The following is a 9,050-nucleotide window of genomic DNA, read 5'->3' as shown; positions in this document are numbered from 1 at the left end:
GCCACCAAATGGCGGGTAAAACATCTACATGAACACTAGCCTGGCGTGCACCCCAAACCTGAAATTGACTCTTTACATTAACTTAAGACAACTTGAATATTCATACATGTCACAAAGCACTTTAGAACATTACAATTCCCAAAAAATGCTTCAAATAGACACACACATACTGAACCATCCACTACTGAACAACTGTGAATTTGCGGTAAAAACAGCACTAATTCAGCAGCACCAAAACACTCTTTAAACTAACAACAAGTACTTAAAATAATCACAGCATGTTCACAATACCTTCGCTTCACTCTAGAGTGAGTTAGAACCGTGTTTGAGTTTTAAAAAAGTCACTTTTATTGACATACCTGTGGATAAGGAGAGAGGACATGTTAACCAGGCCATACCTTGTTTAAAGCTTGCCTGCACTTAGTCTTTCCACTCTCCACAGTTGCGCCACAGCACCATCTATCGGTCCGGAGGTGTATAGTGTACACAAACTTTATGAAAGACACAGTGATAAAACAAAAAATATAGGGGGTGTATTTATGCATCTGGACCTTGAGTCTGTTATGCTGAGGTCTGACTCTATGGCTGAAAAACTCCTAAGAAATAATATGAAATCATTCTGGAAAGATGTTAAACATATTAACAGCAGTAGATTTTCTTTACCCCATACTATTGATGGAGTTTCTGGCCCGGATAAGATAGTTGAGCTCTAGTGACACCGCTACTGCCATCTATTTAATTGTGTCCCTAGTGAAACTTCCTCTATAGGGAGGGTTGACTTTGTTGATTTTATTAAAACATATGTGGTTTCTCAAGCTATCTATCTATCTATCTATCTATCTATCTATCTATCTATCTATCTATCTATCTATCTATCTATCTATCATAGACCACAGAACACACACAAACAGGACAGGTGTAAAAATGTGAGGTTGCATATGATTCAGCCACCATGAGGTGCTGTGTGACAAAGACTTCAGAACTTAATTGCTGAAAAATGCAGTTTTTTCTTCCTTATTTCCCGAAGAGCTCAACAACATGCTGTGATTTAAAAAATGTTTCATGTGAGAAACTGCAAACTCGAAATTAACAAGCAGGCGACAATCCATGAGGTGCTGTGTGACAAAGACTTCAGTTAATTGCTGAAAAATGCAGTTTTTTCTTCCTTATTTCCCGAAGAGCTCAACAACTGTGTGTCAGATGGGGTAATTGTATATCTGCACCCTTTCAGACCTGTAACGGGGTAAGACAAGGTAGTCTGTTGTCCCTGTTTAATTTTTATATGAATGGTCTCTCTAAAAAGCTAAATATGTGTAAAACAGGATGGAGGTATAATAGTGAATGTATATATATGTTCTGGTGATCTTTAGTCCCAGCTCACCAGGTCTCCAGCAGCTCTTGAATGTATGTTCTCTGTTTGGGGAGCTTCACAATGTCAAGTACAATTCTGATAAAAGTGTTATTATGATATGCCACACAAAAGAGGACAGGTCCCTTGCATTCAGTTTTTTTAAGTTATCTAGTAACAGTTTAACTGTGTGTAATGAAGTTAAGTACTTGGGTCATGTTATAAATGATTGCTTGTCTGATGAAGGGGATATGTATCGGCAGTGCCACGTTATATGCACAAGCAAATGTGTTGGTTCGGAAATTTGGCTCGTGTTCGGATGGAGGAAAATTGACTCTGTTTAAAGCGTATTGCACCTCTCTGTACACTGCACAATTACTAATTACAAAAAGGCAGTCTTAATTAGGAAACTGACAGTGGCCTGTAATGACACCTTGAGGTTATGATTGAAAAGGCCTCGATGGATGAGTGCCAGTGAATTGTTTGTGGCATCTTGGATCAGTACATCATCCCCTGTTTTAAGAAATTTGATGTACAAATTTATTTGTTGTTTGAATAGTTCTGGAAACAACATAGTTTTATTGCTGACTAATATTGCATATAGTGATATGTGATATACCTCAGTACTTTGGAAACACTGGTATACCTGCCTTTTAAAAAGGTAGTTGTTTATTGGTGGTGGTTGTTGTTTATTTATTGTTATTTATTGCTGACTGTTTTATGGTTTTTATTGTTTCTTTTAGTATTTATGCATCTGGACCTTGAGTCTGTTATAAAAGTATCTATCTATCTATCTATCTGTCTGTCTGTCTGTCTGTCTGTCTGTCTGTCTGTCTATCTATCTATCTATCTGTCTGTCTATCTATCTATCTATCTATCTATCTATCTATCTATCTATCTATCTATCTATCTATCTGTCTGTCTGTCTGTCTGTCTGTCTGTCTATCTATCTATCTATCTGTCTGTCTATCTTCATGTGAGAAACTGCAAACTCGAAATTAACAAGCAGGCGACAAACACCACACAGTCACAAGGGGAAAAGCAAGCCCCCCCACATCAGCAGCAATAAGGACCAGTGGTTTTTCTCCCACTGCAAACTTGACGTACTGGTAGAATTCTGACCAACCAGTCTTTGAATTTGGAGCTCAAACTGCTAAGGATCCTAACAACTTGAAGGAAGAAGCTCCTGTACAGTCAAGGCAGAGACAGTCTTCATACTTTAGTACATCTGCCCAGATGATAAGAGGGCGAACAGGCTGAGGGCCTTGTGTTGCATTGTGTTGTATGGCAGGGGGAGAAGTGCTGATGATTTTTTCTGCTACATTCTCTGTTTGTTGAAGGTCTGGAGATTCTTAAAGTGACTTCAACGAGTGTTTCTAGCTTTTATGCAGACATGTTAAATCTTACTTAATTTTCCCTGTGCTGTAACCCCAGATAAATGTGTGCTCAGACAACAAAACTACACAGTGTAGAACCTTTTTGTAAATAAAGATGGTCAACAGATGCTTACCCAGCCAGGGTGGAAACATGGTACAGCTGGAGAAGCCTTTGTAGACTCTGCAAAGTGCAAGGAGTCCCTGGCTGGCCCCCTCGGTCTGAATCAGCCACTGAGGCGAACAGAGACTCACTGTGTACAGCGCCAACTCCACAGATAACAGGGTCGTCAGCACAGTGACTGGATTCTTCATACTGCTGTCCCACACGCTCCTCAGTGTATCTGATTGTCTCTTAATGAGGTAAGTAGAGTTTGGTTTGGATTTTAGTGTAAAAGCCTGAATTGACCAAAGTGTTGCTGTAGGTTTTGTCTTCCTCTACATCCACAATCCGGAAAGCCCTCGAGCAAGACACATAGTAAGATAATCCACAGGAAGCTGTTGCACTTTTCACAAGCAGGTGTGATGCTACAAAGGTGAACCTGACAACACTGCATTCATCCTCTCCTTGACTACTAACATACCCTCTGTGCCTGCGTCTGGTGTATGTGCATATGTGTTTCCACTGACAAATTGGCTTCTGTTGTGCCACAGTTGATACAATTAATGTAGCAAATACAGCCTGTTTGCTTTAATGCCAAGCTAATGTTGACTCGGGTTGCCATGTCTATCACACTTTTATTGTTTGTTGAATGTTTTACTTAATGTCCTTGTGAATGGATTGACAGCAGGACTGAGTGAGAGTAGGGTAAATTCTTCATATCTGTGCACGCACTGAGTTTATTCATACATTCTGGTATAGGTGAACAGTTTCAGGTCTTCATTTATTTGACATTTTGCTCTTTATAGAGCCAACAGATATCTCTGCATAATTTTTTGTTATTTTCATCATCAGTACATGTCAGTATATCATCCATCCATCTATTATCTATACCACTTATTCCTGAATAGGTTCGTGGGGGAGCTGGAGCCAATCCCAGCTGACACTGGGTGAGAGGCAGGGTCGGGTAATGAGTCTATCACAGGGCTTCAACTTTCATGTGCTGTGTTATAACAGGTGCAACCAAACTAGCAAACAGGTGAGTGGGGGAGATGTTAGTCAAACAACAGGCTCACACAAGTTCTGATCAGGTAAAATAAGCTTGTGAATGTGGAAGGACCTGAGGGTCCTGCTGCTTTTACCTCTAACTCTGCAGTGACACATGGCGAGGACAAGGCTGGGACATGTTCAGACAACACCTAGCCATGTGGTATTTGTTGTCGTCCATCTCATCCACCTTGTTTTGACGTGTTTAAAAGACAATTCCAGTTTTGATTTGTCCAAATCGGGATCAGATAGCACAGAAAAAGAATGAGATCGCAGCAGGTCGGACTGGAATGTGATATGGATTATCTACATGAGTTTGTCCTGAAATGAGATGCATGTGATGTACACCAAGATGTAAACACACTCAAACACAGAACACGAAGGAGACAGATTGAGCCTGAAAAAGATAAAACTACTATATGCCTCACATGGACACGTGTGCAGGTACTGTGAAGGTTGTGGTGGCAGCATCTGTTGTAGAATACAAAGGACAAAAATGTCTACAAGAAAAGTTGAACTGCACTGATCCAATGATAACAGGTTTCACCCCGAGCTGACGTCGCAGTCATGACTGATGAATCCTAACTCAGCAACTCTGAGCTTGCTAAACAGTGTGAGAGTAAATGTGATTATCTTTTCTTTGTGGGTAAAAGTACATTTTGATTCTCTGTACACCAAATATTGTAAGATTCAGCAGCCAGGTGGTGCTGAGCAGTGGTCCTCGAGCTAGTGGGAGCCTGTGTTTCTGCTGAAATAAATTAAAAGCTCAGATAGCTTTTAGAGTTTTTGCTGAACACACAGAGAAGCATGTACAGACCTGTAAGGAACACAAGTGAAGGCACATTTTCATATCTGCTGAGTTGATGATCAGATCATTTCTTTTCCAAAAATCCAAAGAAAAGAGGTTTCTTCATTAACATATATCTTAGGAGCACACAGAAGCACTAAAGCCACGATGAAACCCTTGACTGGCCAAACAAGGATGTCATGTTTAAGGTAGGCCAACCAACAAGATATTTGAGGACATTTCATGTGATTTCTATCTAGAAATGTACTGGAAGAGAGCCAGATCCATAGAGTTTAAATCTAGTGCCAGGTCTCATCCTGCCCTTCTGGTGTCAACTGACATTCTCTGCATGAAACACTTTTGTTTTGGGTGCCGGGAGTTGACAGTGCTTTCATTCTTTACCAGCTAGAGTTCCACCTCCGATGTGTACAGAGTGTGTGTGAGCTGAGAGCCAGAACCTGCTGTGTGAGTGTGCAAGTGTGTGTCTGATGCCAGCACACTGTGTCCAAGCTGCTCTTTAACTCCCTGGTTTACACGTCACCAAACTGTCTGCAGCTGCTGACGTTTGCTGCTTTGACTCAGACTCGCAGCTTTCTTGTTTCAACTCACAAGAAAATTGTCTCACAGCATCATAGTAAAATCTATTAAATTAAATTAAGTTAAATCTGTTTTTGTTCGTTTGATTTTATTCAATGCACCTCAGATGAGGCACACGGTCTCATTGTATAGGTGACTGTGCAATGCCAGTAAAAACTTCACTACAGCCACTGATTGTCTGTAGTAAAGCTGGGGAGAGTGAGATGATGAAAAACCTGGAAGTCTCCTACAAAATAAGAGCCTCCGGCAGGAAGTGGGCATGAAACATTTGTATTTATGTTTCTGACCAAAGATGTTTTCCTGTTGCAAATTAACTGATAATTATTATAACAAACTTAAAAAGATTTGATGCAAAGAATCAGTTGACTAGGAGACAGATTCGGTAACTACAGTATCTTTCGTTGATCCAGAGATTCACATCACCCTCTAATGCACCTAAGACTTTGTTGTAGAATGTGAGATGAGCTATTTTGATATAAGTTATAAAGACCAATTTGTGATGTTCCCTCTGGAATCATGAGGTGCACGACTATGTGCACATTTTTTACTCGTCTCTACCTGTAAGATGATTTTCAGTTCATTTACTTCCTAGTAAACCATATGTGCTGCCCATGACTAAATGTGTCAACAGTAAAGTCAAACCACAGCTTTACAGATTCTGTCTGACCACAGGTCTTAGGGTGAAGACCTGCCCTTCAGTTAATTGGTTTCTATGCACTGTGATTGACTTTGGATGCCTCCTGTGGGCGACAACGTTCCCTTTACAAATCCCTACAAACCTGGACTGAAAGCCCAGCGGTCAGGCAGTGAGCTCATCTGGGTTGTGTAATTACAGGCTGTAACCCTCCATCAGGGTTTTGTCTCCGTGGGGCAGCTCGGTCAGACTGTTTTGAGGAACGACTAAATCACAGACTTCCCTTGAACACAAACACTTCGCTCTGTTACGTTTTAAATTGTCAGCTGTTTAAATCCAGACTGAAGCTCATCACAGTACACTTAGATTCTAGGTCAGCCAGAACCAACAATATATTTTAATATAATCCACCTCTAGGAAACGTACATGTAGTTAATCTACCTGTACAGCCACATCCTACAACAATCCAGAACTCAATTTGTTGTGAAAACTATACATGAAACAGGTCTGTGTTCGTTGGGTGAGAGTCAGCATGCCTCGGTGTGGACGTAAAAAGCATCCTGGTCCCTGTGGGGCGAGACAACAGGGACATCCCATTTCTGACTGACTTTCACACTGGAGACTTGGGGCTTTACTTGACATAGATTTGTCTCACATTGCTTAAAAACAAATTGGACAGCTGTTAAATTATGCAAAGAAACTGATCATACAGTAATATGGTAGCTGGTCATATCCTTTATTTGGATTCTACAAGGTTCCTCCTTACTTTTTTATTTCACTGGCATCATACATATCTTCACATGAGATTTATGTAGACATATAATATACTCACATCAGCAAATTACACTGCAGAAGGACCCATAATCCATTTTTCTTTTATGTGTGGAGCAGCAACAGCAGGAGCAGGAGCAGGAGGCCAAGTTTGAATGCAAAACATCTATCAGTGAAAAGGCTCCCTGTCCCTCAGTAATTATTTTAAGGGCCTGTGTGAATTCATAAAGGAAGTAGTGGATAAAAAGCGGTTCTGATGTTTGTTGTTGGATTTAAATATTCTAGTCCTCTGCTGCCTTCACTTACCCTATCTCAGATAATGCCTATCTCATACTAACTCTAGACAAACTACTGCTGAATGGGTTATTTTAATAGTTGGTTGCCATCATGCACAGATAATCAAACAGAGGGCCTCTGAGCAATGACAGCTCAAAGGGCCCCCACCCGTCTTAGGACCCCCAGACTGAAAGAGAGAAAACAGAAATCAGATACCCCCTACTCTAACAGATCAGTCTTCTTTTTCTTTATGTGTGTATGATGTGGCACAAAGATCTTTGTGTGACTGTGGTGTTACTCCTGAAGCTTGAAACATCTGAGGGCAAATATATAATTTTCCATTTATGCAACGTTTCACTTTATCTTTTAAGACATGTTAAGTCAAACACAAAGAGAGGACTGCCACGTTTACACAGAGAGACACAGGATGGGTGAATGTGAGAGGAGAAGGAGAGAAGAAGTAGCTAAACTAAAGGAAAGAGGGAGGCACAATGAAAGAGAGGATAAATGATGTGGGAGGAGGAAAGAGAGTTTCCTGGTCATGGTTTCTCCTGCCTTTTCTCCTCCTACTCCTTTTTCTCTCCATCTTCGACTGTACTGTGGCTTCCAGACAGAATGGAAAACGCCACGTTGCATTGCAGCTTTTTTCTTCATACCACTCCTCCTTGTCCAGCTGTTCCTCACATCAGCTCCGGTCTGTGGGAACAGACTGGAGTAATCTACCAACCCAAGAAGAGAACAAACCCAGAAGGAGGAATGGATTTGAGCTTGATTGCTTCTGTCTGTCACAAGAGGGCAGGTGTTAATTACCATTATTCTGCTCTGGGATGAGCTAAATGTTCCACAGGATGAAAGTCTACTGTGAACTCTCCAGAGGACTGAATGTTTTCACTGAGTTACAGTCTTACAGGAGCTCAGAGTGATGATTCAGAGCTTGAGCATGTTCCAGAACAATGAACAAACAATACTTCATTCCTCAGGAACTGTACATCATATAATGCACAGGCCAGTTTTTAATGGGAAAGATGTACTGCAGTAGCAAGTAAAATGGACGACAAACTGCAATATCTATAAGGCAAAACAAACAAAAAAAAACAATTAACCATTTATACGATACTAAAATACACTAATATTTACTAAGTACCCGTTCCCTTAAAACCCTCTCTGCCAGAAATTACATTTATATGCTTGTATGGATATAAGTTTTAAAGGAAACATAATTGAGATCAGATTAAATTTGTTAATAATGTTATGAGGATTTGTTGTTAATTTTCATTCACATTTGTTTTCTACTAAAACGTCTGATCTTACAAATGAACATCAAAAACATTTCCCTAAATTAGACCCATGCAAACTGTAATATTTTACACTTGTGACTTGATTTATGTCGAGAGGCAAATTTTACTTCCAGTAATAAAAACAGTGACATTCTTGTAAAACACAGAAATTCTATTTCTGCTTACTTATTCAATATTTAAAGGTGCATTAGATTTTACACGTTGATAACCCCTGTCCCTGTGGCGACCCCTAACGGGAACAGCCGAAAGAAGAAGAAGAAGAAGAAGATAACCCCAGTGGCAGGGGGACAGGACGCTACATTTTGTACAGTCTGTCCCAACCAGGTATCCGTAGTTTAAATTGTCACTAGGAATCAGGAGATGATGGGATTGGCAAGGAACGATTAGGAGCAGCTTATGATGTCCATTTGTTTTGAGTCTCACTGCACCTTCTCGCTGAAAGTAAATTAGTTAGAGCACCTTGGTTTTTCACAGCCACATCATGCTTTAATTGGCACAAATGGATATTTTAGGGAAAAAACTAAACATGTTGGCAGTGACCATCAGATACATTTAATATACCTCTTTAAGTCTGTTAACTCTACAAACATTAAGACCCCAAACACCATTATTCATGTTTACTACTTTGCTGGTGCTCTTGTGATATGGATACATCCCTCATAAGCTCTAGTATACACCCACATACCAGTAAGGGATAGAGATTTATTTTGTCACCTGTCCATGTTTACAACTGCACATCTGAGACTGTCCTCTCTGGAAAAACATCAGTGCTAGTTTAAGCTAATGCACAACAAGACACATGTTAAAAAGTCTCTGTCA

This window comes from Monopterus albus, unplaced genomic scaffold (genome assembly GCF_001952655.1).
Source record: "Monopterus albus unplaced genomic scaffold, M_albus_1.0 scaffold21.1, whole genome shotgun sequence".
Classification (NCBI taxonomy): domain Eukaryota; kingdom Metazoa; phylum Chordata; class Actinopteri; order Synbranchiformes; family Synbranchidae; genus Monopterus; species Monopterus albus.
Note: the sequence above shows the minus strand (reverse complement) of the source record.